This window comes from Cyclopterus lumpus, chromosome 2 (assembly GCF_009769545.1).
Source record: "Cyclopterus lumpus isolate fCycLum1 chromosome 2, fCycLum1.pri, whole genome shotgun sequence".
NCBI classification, from domain to species: domain Eukaryota; kingdom Metazoa; phylum Chordata; class Actinopteri; order Perciformes; family Cyclopteridae; genus Cyclopterus; species Cyclopterus lumpus.
In genome coordinates, this window is record NC_046967.1 from 12,222,266 (window position 1) to 12,246,401 (window position 24,136).

The following is a 24,136-nucleotide window of genomic DNA, read 5'->3' on the forward strand; positions in this document are numbered from 1 at the left end:
AGGGGTCAATGCTGTACCCATTCCACTCACTTAACCAACGGGGCCTCCATGCAGACCTTCTCCTTGGTGCCCTCTCCGCTGGTGGCCAAGGAGGAGGTAAAGCAATTAAGTGGATTATCTCCTTCCGGACGGGGGGAGAAGCCTCAGGGCCAACAACCACAGGAGTCCTTCAGGAAATACAGCTCACGTATTGAGTTCAAGGTCAAGGTAGACTCTTCAAACATCAGAGTTGTGAGATATTCAAGTGACTAGCGGTAGGCGTCATTATCTCTGGTCACTTCCTGTCTGAAGCCGTTGACGTGCACATGGTCACATGTAACAACCGCATTAGATCTCATTTGCATGTCTAGATGTGCTTCATACACATTAAAGAACAGTAAAGAACACACAACCTCTCACTGTTTATGTTTCCCACGCTGCCCTGCTGACCTGAACAGGGTGAACATGGACCGGGATTCAACGAGACCCCTAAAGGGTCCCTTTGTACATGTGCATGATAATAAATATTAGCAGAAAATTCAGCTAATATTTTCAAAGTAACATCTTGAATGCAGGACTTCTTCCTTGTGACATAGTGATATTTCCACTGTGCTCTAGTAAATAATGTAATCGTACACATAAGTTGCATTAGTATGAATGGTGTCGTAAACAGACCTAAATTTACCTGGTTAAACCAAACCCTGCTGGACTGTGATTGGCTGAAGGAGCTGGTTCTCCCATTGCAGTGTTACCCTCTGAGATGTCACATGACAAACTGCACCAGGAACCACTGGGTCAACGTAGCCAGCTAGCAACACAAGCTAGCTTCTTACTAGCTTGTTAGCGTTAGCTGGCTCGGTAGCCTTCAGCTAGACGGGCGTGTTTCACCCCCTTTGAGCTTAATGTTGTCTCTTCTGACCTGAGGGACACACAGGTCAGATCTTATGTGCCGGAGCACCAACCTCCTGACCTTCTAGGCCCAGTGTCCAGCTGATCTGTGGTGACAGGCTTTTTTTAGCTTGAGCTTATTCTTGATTCCAGTTCCCCCTTCGCGCCCACTGACCCTCCTCCACCTCATTCTCTCCACATCACTGTCCTCTCCACCCCGGTCAAGGCCGGGCCGGGTCCTCCGCTATCTCCCAGAGAGTGGTGGGGGGTGGGGGGGTTGAATTTCACACCCCATGGCATCAGGATTAGGGAGACCAGGAGCTGATGGACAGGCAGGTGGAGGTGGAAGGTTGGTGCAGAAGATCTACGAGACGATGAGCTCATTGTCAAGTCTGGCATTGAATCTGGCTTACATGTAAAGTCAATAATAGTCTGCCCTTCATGCTGTGTGCTGCCTCCACCTGTCAGTGAGGGGGGGGGGAGTCTGGGTTATCAGCAGAGCTTCGGGGGGGGGGTTTGGGGGGGAGTCTGGGTTAGACAGAGATCTGCGGTGGCGGTTTTGGGCCGACAGACACGTCCCTTGACGTCCACGCCTCACAGAGCACATCGGCTTTACCTCGTCTGAAATCCACTTTGGCTCCCAGTAGATTAAACTCACACTTCAGTTCATCTCACGACGCTTAGCGGGGACACGGGGGGGAGGGGCTTGCGCGTGAGAAGCCCCTCCCCCCCCCGAGTGGGGCTTCTCACACACACAACGCATGCTAAGTATGCACAATGCCTCCATTCTTTTTCCACACATTAATACTGTTTACCGCTCCACACATGAATAGCAGTTAGGCCAAATTGAATATTCCCGAGTGGGATAAAAAAGATGAAATATTGCAGCACAGCTGCTGTTTTGGCTTTTTTTTGTGGTGGTAGCTGGAATTTGAATTAATGTGAGCATTAAGTGCATTAATTACTTGTCTTCTGCAGTTAGTCTTCTGGTTAGCTGGTCTGCTTTTGGGAGGACGAGCTGAACCACGTCTCAGTTTATGCAGTTTATGCTTCTGCAAAGTGCATTTTATGTTAATAATCATTCATTTGACAAACGTCTGGCACAGTGAGAGCAGCGTGAAGGCTGTGATTCACATTATTATACACGGTTGATATTCATATGCTTTATTTTAGTAAAGGTATCAAAATATGTAAATATACTTCAAGTATGAAAGTAAAAGTACGTCCCCTTTGACTTATTATCAAGTATCACAGGATTATTATTACTCGTGCATTCCTTTAAAAACTGATGTTACTGCTGCAGCGCGGAGGGAACTATTGAACAATGGTTATTGTTTCAAGCCTGTTTCTTTGTGGATGGTTAGTTGCGGTTCTGAGGTCAAGAGGACGCCGCATGCTCGAGACCCGAGAAAGCCTGAGTTCTATTCTGAAAGTCTGTATTAAACATTAAATTCAGATGCTTTCTTCCTTTTAACTTTAAAGTATTGATATTGTCTAAAAGGTCCAGAATCCGTCTGGCTCTAAAATTAATGCACTTCATCTTCCCTTTGGTTTACTCTTTGTTATGGTTATTATGGTTTGCATTAAATAACTAGAATTGCATTATTTGACCCATTTCGTTGTGATGTTTCACTTTAAGTTGTGATTTAAACGTGTTAGTCAGCACACACTCTTGTGCTATTTACACAAAAAAGTTGATATTGAGCTAAAAGAAAGAAAAGATGAGCAGAAACCAGATATGAGAGAAGAGATGTCTGACAACAGGAAGTAGAGCAACAAGCAACAGGAAGTAGAGCAACAAGCAACAGGAAGTAGAGCAACAAGCAACAGGAAGTAGAGCGCAACAAGCAACAGGAAGCAGGAAGTAGAGCAACAAGCAACAGGAAGTAATCCTGCGCAGACCAACTGTGCGGGATAGCGGAGCACATCTTCAACTTGAGCTTGAGGATGGGGAAAGTACCACAGCTATGGAAGACATCCTGCGTGGTACCGGTACCAAAGACCCCGCGGCCCAAGGACCTCAACAGCTATAGGCCGGTGGCGTTGACATCCCACCTGATGAAGACCCTGGAGAGGCTGGTCCTTGTCCATCTCCGCCCCCTGGTGAGCTCATCCCTGGACCCACTTCAGTTCGCCTACCAATCTGGCATCGGGGTGGATGACGCCGTCATCTTCCTGCTGCAGAGATGCCTCGCTCACCTGGAAAAGGCTGGAAGCACTATGAGAGTCATGTTCTACGACTTCTCCAGTGCCTTCAACATCATTCAGCCTTTGCTCCTGAGGGACAAGCTGAAGCAGACCGGGGTGGAACACCACCTCACTGCATGGATCCTGGACTACCTCACCAACCGTCCACAGTATGTGCGGATACGGGAGTGTGAGTCAGATCGGGTGTCCTGCAGCACAGGGGCTCCACGGGGAACCGTTCTGGCTCCATTCCTCTTCTCCATCTACACATCGGACTTCAAACACAACTCTGTTAACTGCCACCTGCAAAAGTTCTCTGACGACTCTGCGATCGTCGGCCTCATCTCGGCCGATGATGACAGGGAGTACAGGGAACTGAACCAGGACTTCTTAGGATAGTGCCAGCGGAACCGCCTCCAGATCAACTCCAGCAAGACCAAGGAGCTGGTGGTGGACTTCCGCCGTGGTAAACGCTCTCCTCCAACACCAGTGAGCATCCAGGGACTGGACATTGAGATTGTGAAGTCTTATAAGTACCTGGGTGTTCACTTACACTGGACTGGTCTGACCACGCTCATGCACTCTACAAGAAGGGACAGAGCAGACTCTTTCTGCTGAGGAGACTGAGGTCCTTTGGGGTGCAGGGAGCACTCCTGAAGACCTTCGTTGACTCGGTGGTGGCATCAGCCATCTTTTATGGAGTGGTCTTCTGGTGCAGCGGCATCACAGCAGCTGACAGGAGGAGACTGGACAAACTGGTGGGGAAGGCCAGCAGCGTGCTGGGGTGTCCTCTGGATACTGTGGAGGTGGTGGGGGACAGGAGGATGATGGCCAAGCTATCGTCCCTGATGGACCACCCCTCCCACCCCATGCAGGGTACTCTGGCAGCGCTGCACAGCTCCTTCAGCCACCGGCTGATTCATCCCCGGTGTCTGAGGGAGAGGTACCACAGGTCCTTTCTCCTTCAGCCACCGGCTGATTCATCCCCGGTGTCTGAGGGAGAGGTACCACAGGTCCTTTCTCCTTCAGCCACCGGCTGATTCATCCCCGGTGTCTGAGGGAGAGGTACCGCAGGTCCTTTCTCCTTCAGCCACCGGCTGATTCATCCCCGGTGTCTGGGGGAGAGGTACCACAGGTCCTTTCTCCTTCAGTCACCGGCTGATTCATCCCCGGTGTCTGGGGGAGAGGTACCGCAGGTCCTTTCTCCTTCAGCCACCGGCTGATTCATCCCCGGTGTCTGAGGGAGAGGTACCACAGGTCCTTTCTCCCCCAGACACCGGCTGATTCATCCCCGGTGTCTGGGAGAGAGGTACCGCAGGTCCTTTCTCCTTCAGCCACCGGCTGATTCATCCCCGGTGTCTGGGAGAGAGGTACCGCAGGTCCTTTCTCCTTCAGCCACCGGCTGATTCATCCCCGGTGTCTGGGGGAGAGGTACCACAGGTCCTTTCTCCTTCAGCCACCGGCTGATTCATCCCCGGTGTCTGAGAGGTACCGCAGGTCCTTTCTCCTTCAGCCACCGGCTGATTCATCCCCGGTGTCTGAGAGGTACCACAGGTCCTTTCTCCTTCAGCCACCGGCTGATTCATCCCCGGTGTCTGGGGGAGAGGTACCACAGGTCCTTTCTCCTTCAGCCACCGGCTGATTCATCCCCGGTGTCTGGGGGAGAGGTACCACAGGTCCTTTCTCCTTCAGTCACCGGCTGATTCATCCCCGGTGTCTGGGGGAGAGGTACCACAGGTCCTTTCTCCTTCAGCCACCGGCTGATTCATCCCCGGTGTCTGAGGGAGAGGTACCACAGGTCCTTTCTCCTTCAGCCACCGGCTGATTCATCCCCGGTGTCTGGGGGAGAGGTACCACAGGTCCTTTCTCCTTCAGCCACCGGCTGATTCATCCCCGGTGTCTGGGGGAGAGGTACCACAGGTCCTTTCTCCTTCAGCCACCGGCTGATTCATCCCCGGTGTCTGGGGGAGAGGTACCACAGGTCCTTTCTCCTTCAGCCACTGGCTGATTCATCCCCGGTGTCTGGGGGAGAGGTACCGCAGGTCCTTTCTCCCCGCTGCTGTCAGGCTACACAAGCTGAGCTCCCAGTAGGCCACAAACACTTGAACACTTTGGACTTTGCACTGAACAGCACTTTAGCCCACCCACTGGTGCAATACTAATACGTTTAAGTACTTTTTAATTTTTTTAATTTTATATAATTTATTCTATTTCTACTCCGTCTGTATATATAATATTCTTCTTGTTTTTACTCGTTCATCTTATTTCTGTTATTATACTACATGTTTTTTACTTATTACTGTGAGCAATGCTGCCGTAATCCTGTAATTTCCCCACTGAGGGACTAATAAAGGATTATCTTATCTTATCTCATCTCTCTCTCCTCACAAACAGAAGGAGTACCTTAGTAACACAACCCTCCATCTCTCTCTCCTCACAAACAGAAGGAGTACCTTAGTAACACAACCCTCCATCTCTCTCTCTCTCCTCACAAACAGAAGGAGTACCTTAGTAACACAACCCTCCATCTCTCTCTCCTCACAAACAGAAGGAGTACCTTAGTAACACAACCCTCCATCTCTCCCTCCTCACAAACAGAAGGAGTACCTTAGTAACACAACCCTCCATCTCTCTCTCCTCACAAACAGAAGGAGTACCTTAGTAACACAACCCTCCATCTCTCTCTCCTCACAAACAGAAGGAGTACCTTAGTAACACAACCCTCCATCTCTCTCTCCTCACAAACAGGAGTACCTTAGTAACACAACCCTCCATCTCTCTCTCCTCACAAACAGAAGGAGTACCTTAGTAACACAACCCTCCATCTCTCTCTCCCTCCTCACAAACAGAAGGAGTACCTTAGTAACACAACCCTCCATCTCTCTCTCCTCACAAACAGGAGTACCTTAGTAACACAACCCTCCATCTTTCTCTCCTCACAAACAGAAGGAGTACCTTAGTAACACAACCCTCCATCTCTCTCTCCCTCCTCACAAACAGAAGGAGTACCTTAGTAACACAACCCTCCATCTCTCTCTCCCTCCTCACAAACAGAAGGAGTACCTTAGTAACACAACCCTCCATCTCTCTCTCCCTCCTCACAAACAGAAGGAGTACCTTAGTAACACAACCCTCCATCTCTCCCTCCTCACAAACAGGAGTACCTTAGTAACACAACCCTCCATCTCTCTCTCCTCACAAACAGAAGGAGTACCTTAGTAACACAACCCTCCATCTCTCTCTCCTCACAAACAGGAGTACCTTAGTAACACAACCCTCCATCTCTCCCTCCTCACAAACAGGAGTACCTTAGTAACACAACCCTCCATCTCTCTCTCCTCACAAACAGAAGGAGTACCTTAGTAACACAACCCTCCATCTCTCTCTCCTCACAAACAGGAGTACCTTAGTAACACAACCCTCCATCTCTCTCCTCACAAACAGAAGGAGTACCTTAGTAACACAACCCTCCATCTCTCCCTCCTCACAAACAGAAGGAGTACCTTAGTAACACAACCCTCCATCTCTCCCTCCTCACAAACAGAAGGAGTACCTTAGTAACACAACCCTCCATCTCTCCCTCCTCACAAACAGAAGGAGTACCTTTGCGCTCGGAGCGTTTCTTCCTCCTCCTCTTGCGGCGGACCAGGCAGCAGGAGTCCAGCAGGAGAGCCATGGCTCGGGTCCTCGGGCTCTGGTGTGCTCCTCACTCTCAGCCTGATGCCGAGTGGGGAGCACAGTGCGCCTCCACAACTTTAGAGGAGGAGGGGCAGCCAGTCTACCATGAAGCAGGCAGAGAGCTGGTAAATGGCTGTCAGATAAATGGGCTGGGTTCTCATCCCCTTCTGTCTCTTCCCTCTCCTCTCAAATCCAGACTGTGATGAACTTGATCAAATACCAAAAAGTGCCTTTTGAATAAGCATCTGCCTCGAGATGAGTGCTCAGAGGAGCGTACACACCGGAGGAAAAGAGCAACTCCATCACAGCATCAGAAATCACCATGGCGACGGATGAATAATAAAGCTAAAGAGTAAAGACTAATCAAAATAAAAGAGGCAATGTGAAGCTCCATATTTATATTTCAATCACCACAGATTATACAAATTACTCCTTTTAGAAGATGAAAATAATATAATAGTGCAGCTTCACACCTGAATGAAATAAATATTAAACTGTATGGCAACGACAAATCAGTTCAATTCATTTTTATATTGAAAGATTTTTCTAAAACTTTATGTTATGTATTGTAATTTTTAATCCAGCCATTATTTTATGTGAAACTACTTGAATGTGAATTCAATTTGAAAACTGACAATAGATATTGTTGAGATATTCAATTGAACGTTCTTTATTTAAGTTGTTTTACTACCTACAGATTTAAGTGATGTGGATAACTGTTTTTTTAAAGCTGCAAACATCGATATTTTTAAATCAAGAATGGATCAAAACATTGTTAAAACGTGACATTCTGTAGCTCACCTCAGCTCTAAAGATATTTATGGTCTTCCTCACTCGTTGTTTTAGGTTTACGACCAAAAACTTTCATCATCTGATTTTAATACAGCAGAATAAGCTCGATAGTGTTCATACTAATGTATCACAAGGTGTCAGTTCATCCTGTTGCTGCCCCCTAGTGGACATACATGTAAGTCCACACAAACAGACCGCCCTTCCACAAGTTGCACGGTATGAGCTTCCCACCTGCTCTTACTTCAACTGAGTTGTGTAACGTTAGAAACCAGAAAACATTGTGAGCTGAACATCTGTTGTTGCTTGATGAAAAATAGGATGACGGCATGCAGTGAACTCCACATGTTCAATGAAAGGCGTTGTGAGGTCAGCACTGCCCCCTGGTGGGCTGCAGGCACACTGCAACGAGGAGATACGAGCAGCTACTCAACTCCCCAGGTTTATGACGATGACAGAAGGTTAAATGAATATTAAACTTTAAGCTCCTCTTGAGGAAACACACCCTTCCCTCTGCAGACATCTGGAACAGTGGCATTAATAATAATAAGTAATGAGATTAATAATAATAACTAATGATAGGTATTGAGCTGAACAGCCACATCATGAATGTGAATAGTTACACCTGACCAGACAAAAGGTCTGCAATGAGAACGCACTGTGGGGTCCTTGCAGTACGCAATACACACTACACACTATGCAATACACACTACATTAATACACACTACACAATACACGATACACACTACACAATACATTAATACACACTACACAATACACGATACACACTACACAATACACGATACACACTACACGATACACAATACACACTATACAATACACACTACACAATACACAATACACAATACACACTACACACTACACGATACACACTATACACTACGCAATACACACTATACACTACACACTACACACTACACGATACACACTACACAATACACGATACACACTACACAATACACACTACACAATACACGATACACACTACACGATACACAATACACACTATACACTACACACTACGCAATACACACTACACACTATACACTACACAATACACACTACACACTACACGATACACACTATACACTACGCAATACACACTATACACTACACACTACACACTACACACTACACGATACACACTACACAATACACACTACGCAATACACACTATACACTACACACTACGCAATACACACTACACAATACACACTACACGATACACACTACACAATACATTAATACACACTACACAATACACGATACACACTACACGATACACACTATACACTACACACTACACACTATACACTACACACTACGCAATACACACTACACACTACACACTACACACTATACACTATACACTACACAATACACACTACACAATACACGATACACACTATACACTACACACTACGCAATACACACTATACACTACACACTACGCAATACACACTATACACTACACACTACGCAATACACACTACACACTATACACTACACAATACACACTATACACTACACAATACACACTACACTATACACACTACATGATACACACTATACACTACACACTACACTATACACACTACATGATACACACTACGCACTACACACTACATGATACACACTACACTATACACACTACATGATACACACTACACAATACACACTACACGCTACACGATACACACTATGCACTACACAATACACACTACGCACTACACACTACATGATACACACTACGCACTACACACAACATGATACACTACGCACTACACACTACATGATACACACTACGCACTACACACTACATGATACACACTACACGATACACACTACATGATACACACTACGCACTACACACTACATGATACACACTACACACTACACGATACACACTACACTATACACACTACATGATACACACTACACAATACACGATACACACTACACTATACACACTACATGATACACACTACGCACTACACGATACACACTACACTATACACACTACATGATACACACTACGCACTACACACTACATGATACACACTACACACTACACACTACACGATACACACTACACACTACATGATACACACTACACACTACACGATACACACTACATGATACACACTACACTATACACACTACATGATACACACTACGCACTACACGATACACACTACACTATACACACTACATGATACACACTACACTATACACACTACATGATACACACTACACAATACACACTACACGATACACACTACGCACTACACACTACACACTACGCAATACACACTACGCACTACACACTACACACTACACACTACACAATACACACTACACACTACACGATACACACTATGCACTACACAATACACACTACACACACTACATGATACACACTACGCACTACACACTACATGATACACACTACACACTACACACTACACACTACATGATACACACTACACACTACACGATACACACTACACTATACACACTACATGATACACACTACACAATACACACTACACGATACACACTACGCACTACACACTACACACTACGCAATACACACTACGCACTACACACTACACACTACACACTACACACTACACAATACACACTACACACTACACGATACACACTATGCACTACACAATACACACTACACTATACACACTACATGATACACACTACGCACTACACACTACATGATACACACTACGCACTACACACTACATGATACACTACGCACTACACACTACATGATACACTACGCACTACACACTACATGATACACTACGCACTACACACTACATGATACACACTACACGATACACACTATGCACTACACTATACACACTACATGATACACACTACACTATACACACTACATGATACACACTACACTATACACACTACATGATACACACTACACACTACACTATACACACTACATGATACACACTACACAATACACGATACACACTACACGATACACACTATACACTACACACTACACACTACGCAATACACACTACACATTACACGATACACACTATGCACTACACGATACACACTACACTATACACACTACATGATACACACTACGCACTACACACTACATGATACACACTACGCACTACACACTACACGATACACACTACACTATACACACTACGCACTACACACTACATGATACACACTACACTATACACACTACATGATACACACTACGCACTACACACTACATGATACACAAAGGGCCGTTTCTGGACCAGAGAATGATTGACAGGTGCTCTTCTTCCCTGAAACAGGAAGCCGAAGCCCAATGGAAGGTTGTCCCAGCTGATCTTCATATCAATACATGACTTCCTGCAACCACACACACACTTCCTGCAGTGTTTAGCCAACAACTTCAGGTGTTTTGGGTTCGAATAAGATCGGAAGGCGTTACAGAAGTTCGGGACTTGAACAGCGGTCTCCTGCCTGAAGGTCTGGAGCTCCTCCCCGACCTGCCAGACCTTGTGGATCTTTATCTGGCTCATGGTGTCATAACGTTACAACTCTATTTAGCCAGTTGAACAGTTCTATGTGGCTTTGTCGAGTCTGAGGAAATGACCTGGATCATGACGTCGTCATCATGATGTCATCATGATGTCGTCATCATGATGACATCATGATGACGTCATCATGATGACATCATGATGACGTCATCAGCTGTTTCACCCCCCTGTGCCCTAAACGTGATGACGTGTGGACATTCATTAGGCAGAGACACGAGATGCATTATGGGAAATGTAGGATCCTGCAGATGATTGTTATCTGGGCCCCATAACACTTGTTTGCTTTACTTTAATAACCCATTTGAATATAAACATGCACCAACCTGCGTTGTGTCTTCTTCTGGAAGGACTTCAGCAATGGGGTGCTCTGAAAGAAAGAAAACATGTTGTTATGGAGTTATGTATCCTGAGGCTACAGCGAGCGGCCTCTAGGTGGAGCCGCTGCCCTCTACATCTCACTGAAGTCACGTGATCTGTGGCTCCTGAGTGACAGCAGATCATAACGGCTCAAAGGAGCTCTCTGAGTTCATTCGGCTTCATCACGTCTCTTCCAGAGGGGTCTCACATGAAGGTACTCAACCCATCACAGAAGAAGACGGGCCAAAGGAAACCAGGCGTGGACATGTGACATGGAGCTGTTCAACAGGCTGTTAGCGTCCATCACCCTCCAACACATGCTCCTCTTCTTCTTCTTCACCATGACGTCCACACGAGGACTTCTGAAGAGGGATAGGAGCAGCTTACTGGACCACAAAGTGGAGCCAGACGTGATTATGGGCTATACAGACTGGATGCATGCTGTCTATGTTATGGATTGTATATGTCTGATGTATGTATCCGTCTATGAATGAGAATGCTAATCCTTAATGTAATGCCATATTAATCTCTACTGTTCCGCTCATCCACCGCTCCACCGTCAGCTGTGTGGAGATCAGACATTCCTGCAGTTCAAGTGCTTGTGAAGGAACAGAAGCTCTAAAGCAGACCAGCAGATGGTTCTGTGACGACATAACCGGGGGGGGGGGGGGGGGGAATACCCACAATGCTGTGTTCCCGACCCCAATGGGCCCTATAGTGGCACAGCATGAATACAGTGTGGTCTACGAGGACAGTGATGGACATGTCAAAGGCCAAGTGACCTTCTGACCCTGCTCATGTTCATCGTCTCCTTTCAAGAGAAAAGACTTGTTCAGTAGAACATTGTGGTTTGGGTTCAAAAGGTCAAACAAGTGCATCTTGACCTTCAGTGACCTCCACAGGCTTCAGCCTCAGCCTCGCTCTGATGGAGACTCTACTGGGCTCTACTGGGAGCTCTACTGGGCGCTCTACTGGGAGCTCTACTGGGCTCTACTGGGCGCTCTACTGGGAGCTCTACTGGGCGCTCTACTGGGAGCTCTACTGGGCTCTACTGAGCGCTCTACTGGGAGCTCTACTGGGCTCTACTGGGAGCTCTACTGGGCTCTACTGGGAGCTCTACTGGGCTCTACTGAGCGCTCTACTGGGAGCTCTACTGGGCTCTACTGGGAGCTCTACTGGGCGCTCTACTGGGAGCTCTACTGGGCTCTACTGAGCGCTCTACTGGGAGCTCTACTGGGCTCTACTGGGCGCTCTACTGGGCTCTACTGGGCGCTCTACTGGGAGCTCTACTGGGCTCTACTGGGCGCTCTACTGGGAGCTCTACTGGGCTCTACTGAGCGCTCTACTGGGAGCTCTACTGGGCTCTACTGGGAGCTCTACTGGGCTCTACTGAGCGCTCTACTGGGAGCTCTACTGGGCTCTACTGGGCGCTCTACTGGGAGCTCTACTGGGCTCTACTGGGCGCTCTACTGGGAGCTCTACTGGGAGCTCTACTGGGAGCTCTACTGGGCTCTACTGGGCGCTCTACTGGGAGCTCTACTGGGCTCTACTGGGCGCTCTACTGGGAGCTCTACTGGGCTCTACTGGGCGCTCTACTGGGAGCTCTACTGGGAGCTCTACTGGGCGCTCTACTGGGAGCTCTACTGGGAGCTCTACTGGGCGCTCTACTGGGAGCTCTACTGGGAGCTCTACTGGGAGCTCTACTGGGCGCTCTACTGGGAGCTCTACTGGGCTCTACTGGGCGCTCTACTGGGAGCTCTACTGGGCTCTACTGGGCGCTCTACTGGGAGCTCTACTGGGAGCTCTACTGGGCTCTACTGGGCGCTCTACTGGGAGCTCTACTGGGAGCTCTACTGGGCGCTCTACTGGGAGCTCTACTGGGAGCTCTACTGGGAGCTCTACTGGGCGCTCTACTGGGAGCTCTACTGGGAGCTCTACTGGGAGCTCTACTGGGCGCTCTACTGGGAGCTCTACTGGGCTCTACTGGGCGCTCTACTGGGAGCTCTACTGGGCTCTACTGGGCGCTCTACTGGGAGCTCTACTGGGCTCTACTGGGCGCTCTACTGGGAGCTCTACTGGGAGCTCTACTGGGCTCTACTGGGCGCTCTACTGGGAGCTCTACTGGGAGCTCTACTGGGCGCTCTACTGGGAGCTCTACTGGGAGCTCTACTGGGCGCTCTACTGGGAGCTCTACTGGGAGCTCTACTGGGAGCTCTACTGGGCGCTCTACTGGGAGCTCTACTGGGCTCTACTGGGCGCTCTACTGGGAGCTCTACTGGGAGCTCTACTGGGCGCTCTACTGGTAAAAGAGAAGCTGGAGGATCTACCTTTTCTTTCCTTTCTCCAAATCCCAGCACACAGGATGAGGAGCGAACACGAGGGGGTGTCTGTAACCTACTTTCACACATTTGCATATGATCCGGAGAGGGAAGAGGCAGTTTTAGAGAGGGGGGGGGTTGATGGGATGGGGGATGGGGGGTGGGGCAGCTTAGGGGACTGACAAGGACAAGACGGGTCGGCTAGAAACCAGAGTCAGCATTTCAAACTGCTGGAGGTCGCATTGTTCCTGAATCTAATGCACAGCACCTCCCCTCCATCCCCCTCATCCAATCAGAGACCTCATTCAGACCTTCAGGACCACTTGATGTGGTCCTGAAGGTCTGAATGAGGTCAAACCTCGCAGGGGAACGTGGACCTGCTTCACTTAACGTAACCTGTCCATGAGGACACCGGGGCCATGAGGACACCGGGTCCATGAGGACACCGGGTCCATGAGGACACCGGGCCCATGAGGACACCGGGTCCATGAGGACACCGGGTCCATGAGGACACCGGGCCCATGAGGACACCGGGGCCATGAGGACACCGGGCCCATGAGGACACCGGGGCCATGAGGACACCGGGCCCATGAGGACACCGGGTCCATGAGGACACCGGGTCCATGAGGACATCGGGCCCATGAGGACATCGGGCCCATGAGGACACCGGGGCCATGAGGACACCGGGGCCATGAGGACATCGGGCCCATGAGGACACCGGGCCCATGAGGACACCGGGTCCATGAGGACATTGGGCCCATGAGGACACCGGGCCCATGAGGACACCGGGGCCATGAGGACACCGGGTCCATGAGGACACCGGGGCCATGAGGACACCGGGTCCATGAGGACACCGGGGCCATGAGGACACCGGGCCCATGAGGACACCGGGGCCATGAGGACACCGGGTCCAGCGCCTTACAGGGGGTCAAATGAGCCCACTCTACCAAGACCTTTAATATGGTTCAGCATCACGCCTGATGCAGCGTACAATATGTATTTATATATTTATATTTGGTGCATTGCCACTTTTACATAACTGCTCCACATACAGTCACAGGGGCTGATGGTTCATGTCCCTTGAGTACAACATGCTTATTGTTATATTAACTCTGGTTTCTGTGTGTAGTCCTCGTGGTATTGACCAATCACGAGTCAGCCTCCTCTCAGCTTCCTCCTCTCAGCTTCCTCCTCCTCAGCTTCCTCCCCTCAGCGTCATCCCCTCAGCTTCCTCCTCTCAGCTTCCTCCCCCTCAGCTTCCTCCCCTCAGCTTCCTCCCCTCAGCTTCCTCCTCTCAGCTTCCTCCCCTCAGCTTCCTCCCCCTCAGCTTCCTCCCCTCAGCTTCCTCCCCTCAGCTTCCTCCTCTCAGCTTCCTCCCCTCAGCTTCCTCCCCCTCAGCTTCCTCCCCTCAGCTTCCTCCCCTCAGCTTCCTCCTCTCAGCTTCCTCCCCCTCAGCTTCCTCCCCTCAGCTTCCTCCCCTCAGCTTCCTCCCCCTCAGCTTCCTCCCCTCAGCTTCCTCCCCTCAGCTTCCTCCTCTCAGCTTCCTCCCCTCAGCTTCCTCCTCTCAGCTTCCTCCTCTCAGCTTCCTCCTCCTCAGCTTCCTCCTCTCAGCTTCCTCCCCTCAGCCTCCTCCCCTCAGCTTCGTCCCCTCAGCTTCGTCCCCTCAGCTTCCCTTCCCTCAGCTTCCTCCCCCTCAGCTTCCTCCCCCTCAGCTTCCTCCCCTCAGCTTCGTCCCCTCAGCTTCCTCCCCTCAGCTTCCTCCCCTCAGCTTCCTCCCCCTCAGCTTCCTCCCCCTCAGCTTCCTCCCCTCAGCTTCCTCCCCTCAGCTTCCTCCTCCTCAGCTTCCTCCCCCTCAGCTTCCTCCCCCTCAGCTTCCTCCCCCTCAGCTTCCTCCCCTCAGCTTCCTCCCCCTCAGCTTCCTCCCCCTCAGCTTCCTCCCCTCAGCTTCCTCCCCCTCAGCTTCCTCCCCCTCAGCTTCCTCCCCTCAGCTTCCTCCCCCTCAGCTTCCTCCCCTCAGCTTCCTCCCCCTCAGCTTCGTCCCCTCAGCTTCCTCCCCTCAGCTTCCTCCTCTCAGCTTCGTCCCCTCAGCTTCCTCCCCTCAGCTTCCTCCTCTCAGCTTCCTCCCCTCAGTTTCCTCCCCTCAGTTTCCTCCCCTCAGCTTCCTCCTCTCAGCTTCCTCCCCTCAGCTTCGTCCCCTCAGCTTCGTCCCCTCAGCTTCCTCCTCTCAGCTTCCTCCCCCGCAGCTTCCTCCCCCTCAGCTTCCTCCCCCTCAGCTTCCTCCCCTCAGCTTCCTCCCCTCAGCTTCCTCCCCTCAGCTTCCTCCTCTCAGCTTCCTCCCCCTCAGCTTCCTCCCCTCAGCTTCGTCCCCTCAGCTTCGTCCCCTCAGCTTCCTCCCCTCAGCTTCCTCCCCTCAGCTTCGTCCTCTCAGCTTCCTCCCCCTCAGCTTCCTCCCCTCAGCTTCGTCCCCTCAGCTTCCTCCCCTCAGCTTCGTCCCCTCAGCTTCCTCCCCTCAGCTTCCTCCCCTCAGCTTCCTCCCCTCAGCTTCCCTTCCCTCAGCTTCCTCCCCCTCAGCTTCCTCCCCCTCAGCTTCCTCCCCTCAGCTTCGTCCCCTCAGCTTCCTCCCCTCAGCTTCCTCCCCTCAGCTTCCTCCCCCTCAGCTTCCTCCCCCTCAGCTTCCTCCCCCTCCGCTTCCTCCCCTCAGCTTCCTCCTCCTCAGCTTCCTCCCCCTCAGCTTCCTCCCCCTCAGCTTCCTCCCCCTCAGCTTCCTCCCCTCAGCTTCCTCCCCCTCAGCTTCCTCCCCCTCAGCTTCCTCCCCTCAGCTTCCTCCCCCTCAGCTTCCTCCCCCTCAGCTTCCTCCCCTCAGCTTCCTCCCCCTCAGCTTCCTCCCCTCAGCTTCCTCCCCCTCAGCTTCGTCCCCTCAGCTTCCTCCCCTCAGCTTCCTCCTCTCAGCTTCGTCCCCTCAGCTTCCTCCCCTCAGCTTCCTCCTCTCAGCTTCCTCCCCTCAGTTTCCTCCCCTCAGTTTCCTCCCCTCAGCTTCCTCCTCTCAGCTTCCTCCCCTCAGCTTCGTCCCCTCAGCTTCGTCCCCTCAGCTTCCTCCTCTCAGCTTCCTCCCCCTCAGCTTCCGCCCCCTCAGCTTCCTCCCCCTCAGCTTCCTCCCCTCAGCTTCCTCCCCTCAGCTTCCTCCCCTCAGCTTCCTCCTCTCAGCTTCCTCCCCCTCAGCTTCCTCCCCTCAGCTTCGTCCCCTCAGCTTCGTCCCCTCAGCTTCCTCCCCTCAGCTTCCTCCCCTCAGCTTCCTCCTCTCAGCTTCCTCCCCCTCAGCTTCCTCCCCTCAGCTTCGTCCCCTCAGCTTCCTCCCCCTCAGCTTCCTCCCCTCAGCTTCCTCCTCTGCTGTGGGACACCAAGCGCTCCTCTCCTCTCGTGTTCCACCTCTGAAGGTGAAGTGACGGCCATTACGTCTCCTTGTGGATTACTTTACATTTAGCCGACTTACATTCATACTACGGGGGGCAATTCAGGGTTAAGTGCCTTGCTCAAGGACACCTCGACTAGGGCCGTGAGCGGGGAATCGAACTCCCGATCCTCTCTGGTCCTTTGGGTTCAGTGTGTGGGCCGTCCTTCAGAATAAAGGTCTCATCATGAAGCAGCTCTCCGTGTCTCTGGTCCCTTGGGTTGAGTGTGTGGGCCGTCCTTCAGAATAAAGGTCTCATCATGAAGCAGCTCTCCGTGTCTCTGGTCCCTTGGGTTGAGTGTGTGGGCCGTCCTTCAGAATAAAGGTCTCATCATGAAGCAGCTCTCCGTGTCTCTGGTCCTTTGGGTTGAGTGTGTGGGCCGTCCTTCAGAATAAAGGTCTCATCATGAAGCAGCTCTCCGTGTCTCTGGTCCCTTGGGTTGAGTGTGTGGGCCGTCCTTCAGAATAAAGGTCTCATCATGAAGCAGCTCTCCGTGTCTCTGGTCCCTTGGGTTGAGTGTGTGGGCCGTCCTTCAGAATAAAGGTCTCATCATGAAGCAGCTCTCCGTGTCTCTGGTCCCTTGGGTTGAGTGTGTGGGCCGTCCTTCAGATTAAAGGTCTCAGGTCATCTGAGGATGTTTCCTTCTATCTAGCAGCCACTCTGCTGAATGAGTCCCCAGAGCGTTGTTGGATTACGAGCCGTTCGATTGGCTGTCTCTTACTGTATTGGAATATGTCGGTCTTGATGCTCTGACACACAAACTGCCCGCCATGCGCACACACGCGGTGACACATTAACTGGATGCCATTTCCTCTCCCACTCTCACTGCCATGCTTTATTGACATTGAGATGGAAATGAAAGGGGAAAGGGGGCGGGGCCCAGGGGACACTAGACGGGTCGCATTCCTGTGACCTTCAACGGTACCACACATCGATCTGGCCTCCAGTTTCACTGAAACACAATAAATACCACAATCTAATGGGAAGATCGCTTTTAGGATCGTTCTGTGTTTAACAACTTGTGTTCGTAGATTTATCATTTCTGATAATATTGAACTGAAATCTGAGAGCATGATGACATCACTACAACGAGGTGCCGTACGGGTGCCACAAGACCCTGCACGGGGGGCCCAGGGAACCTGAACCTGTAGGGGGATCACATGTTAAGCACCAAAGGGCCTTGGGACCCTCACACCGTCAGCTCGGGGGGCCCAGGGGCCCTGGGGGTCCGTTCATGTTTTAAGGCGCCTGGAGAGCCCTAGTGGTTATCTCTGGCTATAAGCACCCAGAGGTGGTCAGCCGGAAGCTCGGAGGCCCTCTGGCAGTCTGAGGCCCCGGGGCCCCGGCCTCACCGGCCCAATTCATAATCCAGCCATGTATAAAGCGGTCAATAATAACATCTGTTAGAACGAGCAACGGAAAGACGTGTTGCTGGAGTTTAAAGAAATGAGCCTAAAGAACTCAGATCAGAAGGTCGGAGAGACGATCAGTCAGAAGCTGGAAAGCCTGCGTTCATCCTCCCACATCTTCCTCCTCCCTGGAAGGCAACGAGACCAGGAAGTGGACACAACCTCAAATACCTGGGACATGCAGTTATTGTGAACTTTAATTGTAAGATCATTTCCCTTTTGAAGACAACAAAAGAAATGCAATCAATCCGACAAGGTTTGTTTTATGAAGTAAGTTTAACTACGTTAACAACTAGGGGAACCCCTGATCTAAACTACCGCAGTTGGAGTAGAAGAAGAAACCATAACTGTTGCTAATGATCCCTCACAGTAAGCAGATGGAGTGATGTCATCATTCCCAGACAGGACACAACTACAAAGATACAAAGATACAAAGATACAAAGAATGGTGCTTTGGGCCATTGCTAACAACCTCAGCAGTGGTTGATGTTAGAGAGCGTAGCAGGGAAATAAGAAAAGACTGAAGTGAGAGCTCATCACCAGAGTGAGTCACCCCAGAGAGGAATTATGATCTTTGTCAGAACTACTGCCAATAGAGACAACCCTGAGTCAGAACCATCAGTGAGATCATCGTAGCGTCAGCCAATGAGGGCCCTGATCCCCAGGACAGGAACCCAGGTGTCTACCGGCCAACGCTGGTGTGATGTCTCCGGTGTGTTAGGAAGCAGCGGTGACCACACCGTGGCTTCAAACCCCGGAGCTCAACCCTCGTGCCTCCAATTATTCCACCAAATTCTAACATTCCCTTTCTCTTCGAAGCAGCCGTCCAATTAAGAGTCCGTCCCTCCGGAGAAGATCTTACCTTCTTCAATCAGCCTCCACTCAGAGGTGGAGTGTGACGCTGCTGGCGGCCTTCAAGCCCCGGCCGGTTCAGTGTGGATGAAATAACTGAGCATTAACACATTTTTAGAGGGGCTGGAAATCCTGATGCATTCTGGACCGCTACCCCCCAACAAGGGTTTAAAGGTCCTTCAATAGGTGTTTAGGGATGACTTGAAGAACAACAAGCCTCAGCTTCGCTTCAGGTTGAATGTCAGAGTTCACACACAACTACACAACTACACAACTACACAAGGCCGTTGTTGTCCCTCCACAGCAGACAGAATGGCCGCCGGTCATATCACCTGCCGGCCGAGGAGGTGGAGGACGAAGGCTTGTCTCCTTGAGGTGTGGAACACACCCACTCCTGTTCTTACCCTTCACAATAAAAGCCCGACCCGACTGAGCATCAAACTAACTAACATAGAAAACAATAAACAATAAGCCAGCTGACAGAGCTGAGGCTGCACCCACGTGGACCTCAGACCTGCACCAACCTGAAGCCTTTATTGATTAGTGATCGCTGACAGCATGAATAGTTTGGATGCTAAATATTTCTTGATTGTGTGTGATTAGGTGTGTAGCACTAGGAAAGGAGCGGTCAGTCATACAGAGGGCATGTATGACAAGAGGAGCCACAATCCCACAATGCATCACATTTAATATGACAGCCATGCAGCGCTCCACCTGTCAGTGCTGATGCTTCAGCCATACCAGCGGTGGGAAAGTCACCTTGCCTCCCTGCAGTAGCAGCACCCTGGGGCTCCAGTCCCACCCTGCCCTGTCACAGCTGGCCCCCATCTGACCCCCCACCCCCCCACCCCGCTGACAACAAGCAACAGAGCGTCTGCTGTGATGTGATTCTGGCTGACATCGTTCCAGAGAGATGAGAAGCGACAATTTGATTTGACATTCCTTGTTGTGTCCAAATGTGATTTATCGTCACTCGTCGACGCTGACGGGGGAGTCTGAGGTTCGGTTATTAGAACCCATCTTTATAACATAGAGAAGCATGTGTAATGTGTCTGGATCCATCCCTCCAAAGGAGTAAATTATGTTATATTGTCGTAACCACGGTGAGCGACGAAGCCCAACAGCTAACATTAAGGTTGCATTGACTTGATTATGATGCATTCAGGCTCTATTCAATAATTGGGCAAAGATAAATTATAATGCTATCATGATGAGTTCAAAATGAATCTTGTAAAATGTCTTTAGAAAGTTGAATGAATCTAGTTGATTAAAGGAGATGTTTGTGATTACATAAGTAAAAAATAATTTGTATTATTGTTATTATTTAATTGTTATCACACTGACTTTGGGAGAGTAAACAATATGTTTCAGCCTTGCTGTCAATTATGGTTCTAAAATATAATAAAATCATTTACGTCATCATGTATTCACTGTTGCTCGTTGTCACATTTACCGTGTTGCACCTGAAAGCAACATGTCTCTGTTTAAAGCTTAAAGAGTGTGTCTGATTTACCGTGTTGCACCTGAAAGCAACATGTCTCTGTTTAAAGCTTAAAGAGTGTCTGATTTACCGTGTTGCACCTGAAAGCAACATGTCTGTTTAAAGCTTTAAGAGAGTGTCTGATTTACCGTGTTGCACCTGAAAGCAACATGTCTCTGTTTAAAGCTTAAAGAGTGTGTCTGATTTACCGTGTTGCACCTGAAAGCAACATGTCTGTTTAAAGCTTAAAGAGAGTGTCTGATTTACCGTGTTGCACCTGAAAGCAACATGTCTCTGTTTAAAGCTTGAAGAGTGTCTGATTTACCGTGTTGCACCTGAAAGCAACATGTCTGTTTAAAGCTTAAAGAGAGTGTCTGATTTACCGTGTTGCACCTGAAAGCAACATGTCTCTGTTTAAAGCTTGAAGAGTGTCTGATTTACCGTGTTGCACCTGAAAGCAACATGTCTGTTTAAAGCTTAAAGCGTGTCTGATTTACCGTGGTGCACCTGAAAGCAACATGTCTCCGTTTAAAGCTTAAAGCGTGTCTGATTTACCGTGTTGCACCTGAAAGCAACATGTCTGTTTAAAGCTTAAAGCGTGTCTGATTTACCGTGTTGCACCTGAAAGCAACATGTCTGTTTAAAGCTTAAAGCGTGTCTGATTTACCGTGGTGCACCTGAAAGCAACATGTCTCTGTTTAAAGCTTAAAGAGAGTGTCTGATTTACCGTGTTGCACCTGAAAGCAACATGTCTCTGTTTAAAGCTTAAAGAGTGTCTGATTTACCGTGTTGCACCTGAAAGCAACATGTCTGTTTAAAGCTTAAAGAGAGTGTCTGATTTACCGTGTTGCACCTGAAAGCAACATGTCTCCGTTTAAAGCTTAAAGCGTGTCTGATTTACCGTGGTGCACCTGAAAGCAACATGTCTCCGTTTAAAGCTTAAAGAGTGTGTCTGATTTACCGTGTTGCACCTGAAAGCAACATGTCTGTTTAAAGCTTAAAGAGAGTGTCTGATTTACCGTGTTGCACCTGAAAGCAACATGTCTGTTTAAAGCTTAAAGAGAGTGTCTGATTTACCGTGTTGCACCTGAAAGCAACATGTCTCCGTTTAAAGCTTAAAGCGTGTCTGATTTACCGTGGTGCACCTGAAAGCAACATGTCTCCGTTTAAAGCTTAAAGAGTGTGTCTGATTTACCGTGTTGCACCTGAAAGCAACATGTCTGTTTAAAGCTTAAAGAGAGTGTCTGATTTACCGTGTTGCACCTGAAAGCAACATGTCTCCGTTTAAAGCTTAAAGAGAGTGTCTGATTTACCGTGTTGCACCTGAAAGCAACATGTCTCCGTTTAAAGCTTAAAGAGTGTCTGATTTACCGTGTTGCACCTGAAAGCAACATGTCTCCGTTTAAAGCTTAAAGAGTGTCTGATTTACTGTGGTGCACCTGAAAGCAACATGTCTCCGTTTAAAGCTTAAAGAGTGTCTGATTTACTGTGGTGCACCTGAAAGCAACATGTCTCCGTTTAAAGCTTAAAGAGAGTGTCTGATTTACCGTGTTGCACCTGAAAGCAACATGTCTCCGTTTAAAGCTTAAAGAGAGTGTCTGATTTACCGTGTTGCACCTGAAAGCAACATGTCTGTTTAAAGCTTAAAGAGAGTGTCTGATTTACCGTGTTGCACCTGAAAGCAACATGTCTCTGTTTAAAGCTTGAAGAGTGTCTGATTTACCGTGTTGCACCTGAAAGCAACATGTCTGTTTAAAGCTTAAAGAGAGTGTCTGATTTACCGTGTTGCACCTGAAAGCAACATGTCTCTGTTTAAAGCTTGAAGAGTGTCTGATTTACCGTGTTGCACCTGAAAGCAACATGTCTGTTTAAAGCTTAAAGCGTGTCTGATTTACCGTGGTGCACCTGAAAGCAACATGTCTCCGTTTAAAGCTTAAAGCGTGTCTGATTTACCGTGTTGCACCTGAAAGCAACATGTCTGTTTAAAGCTTAAAGCGTGTCTGATTTACCGTGTTGCACCTGAAAGCAACATGTCTGTTTAAAGCTTAAAGCGTGTCTGATTTACCGTGGTGCACCTGAAAGCAACATGTCTCTGTTTAAAGCTTAAAGAGAGTGTCTGATTTACCGTGTTGCACCTGAAAGCAACATGTCTCTGTTTAAAGCTTAAAGAGTGTCTGATTTACCGTGTTGCACCTGAAAGCAACATGTCTGTTTAAAGCTTAAAGAGAGTGTCTGATTTACCGTGTTGCACCTGAAAGCAACATGTCTCCGTTTAAAGCTTAAAGCGTGTCTGATTTACCGTGGTGCACCTGAAAGCAACATGTCTCCGTTTAAAGCTTAAAGAGTGTGTCTGATTTACCGTGTTGCACCTGAAAGCAACATGTCTGTTTAAAGCTTAAAGAGAGTGTCTGATTTACCGTGTTGCACCTGAAAGCAACATGTCTCCGTTTAAAGCTTAAAGAGAGTGTCTGATTTACCGTGTTGCACCTGAAAGCAACATGTCTCCGTTTAAAGCTTAAAGAGTGTCTGATTTACCGTGTTGCACCTGAAAGCAACATGTCTCCGTTTAAAGCTTAAAGAGTGTCTGATTTACTGTGGTGCACCTGAAAGCAACATGTCTCCGTTTAAAGCTTAAAGAGTGTCTGATTTACTGTGGTGCACCTGAAAGCAACATGTCTCCGTTTAAAGCTTAAAGAGAGTGTCTGATTTACCGTGTTGCACCTGAAAGCAACTGATTTACCGTGGTGCAACATGTTTGAAGCTTAAAGAGTCTGCAGATAGACAGTGGATTATTTTCTCTTGGAGATTAATGTGATGACTTCCTGTCTCATCCTCAAAGAGAAATCTGCCGTTCTCCAGCAGAACAATTTCATGCAGCATTATAGTCCATGGGGGGTGGGGGGCGTCAGTAGAACGTGTTCTCCTGGTAGCGTCAGTAGAACGTGTTCTGCTGGTAGCGTCAGTAGAACGTGTTCTCCTGGTAGCGTCAGTAGAACGTGTTCTGCTGGTAGCGTCAGTAGAACGTGTTCTCCTGGTAGCGTCAGTAGAACATGTTCTGCTGGTAGCGTCAGTAGAACGTGTTCTGCTGGTAGCGTCAGTAGAACATGTTCTGCTGGTAGCGTCAGTAGAACATGTTCTGCTG

The 24,136-nt window shown here is 49.1% G+C and overlaps 1 protein-coding gene across 3 annotated transcripts in view; it reads right to left on the bottom strand.

Moving 5' to 3' along the window:
* LOC117745957 (double-stranded RNA-specific editase 1-like) overlaps positions 1 to 24,136 on the bottom strand; it is a 47,839-nt gene that overhangs the window by 15,422 nt on the left and 8,281 nt on the right. Inside the window, exons 1-2 of one of the 3 annotated variants that reach the window (XM_034554614.1) lie at positions 17,295 to 17,982; positions 11,453 to 11,496 (exon numbers count right to left, since the gene is read on the bottom strand). The gene's annotated coding sequence lies outside the window, so the exon portion shown is untranslated. Of the gene's footprint in view, positions 1 to 664; positions 1,187 to 11,452; positions 11,497 to 17,294; positions 17,983 to 24,136 lie in introns of those variants that run through there. The other 2 variants (XM_034554603.1, XM_034554625.1) reach the window with 2 other exon arrangements.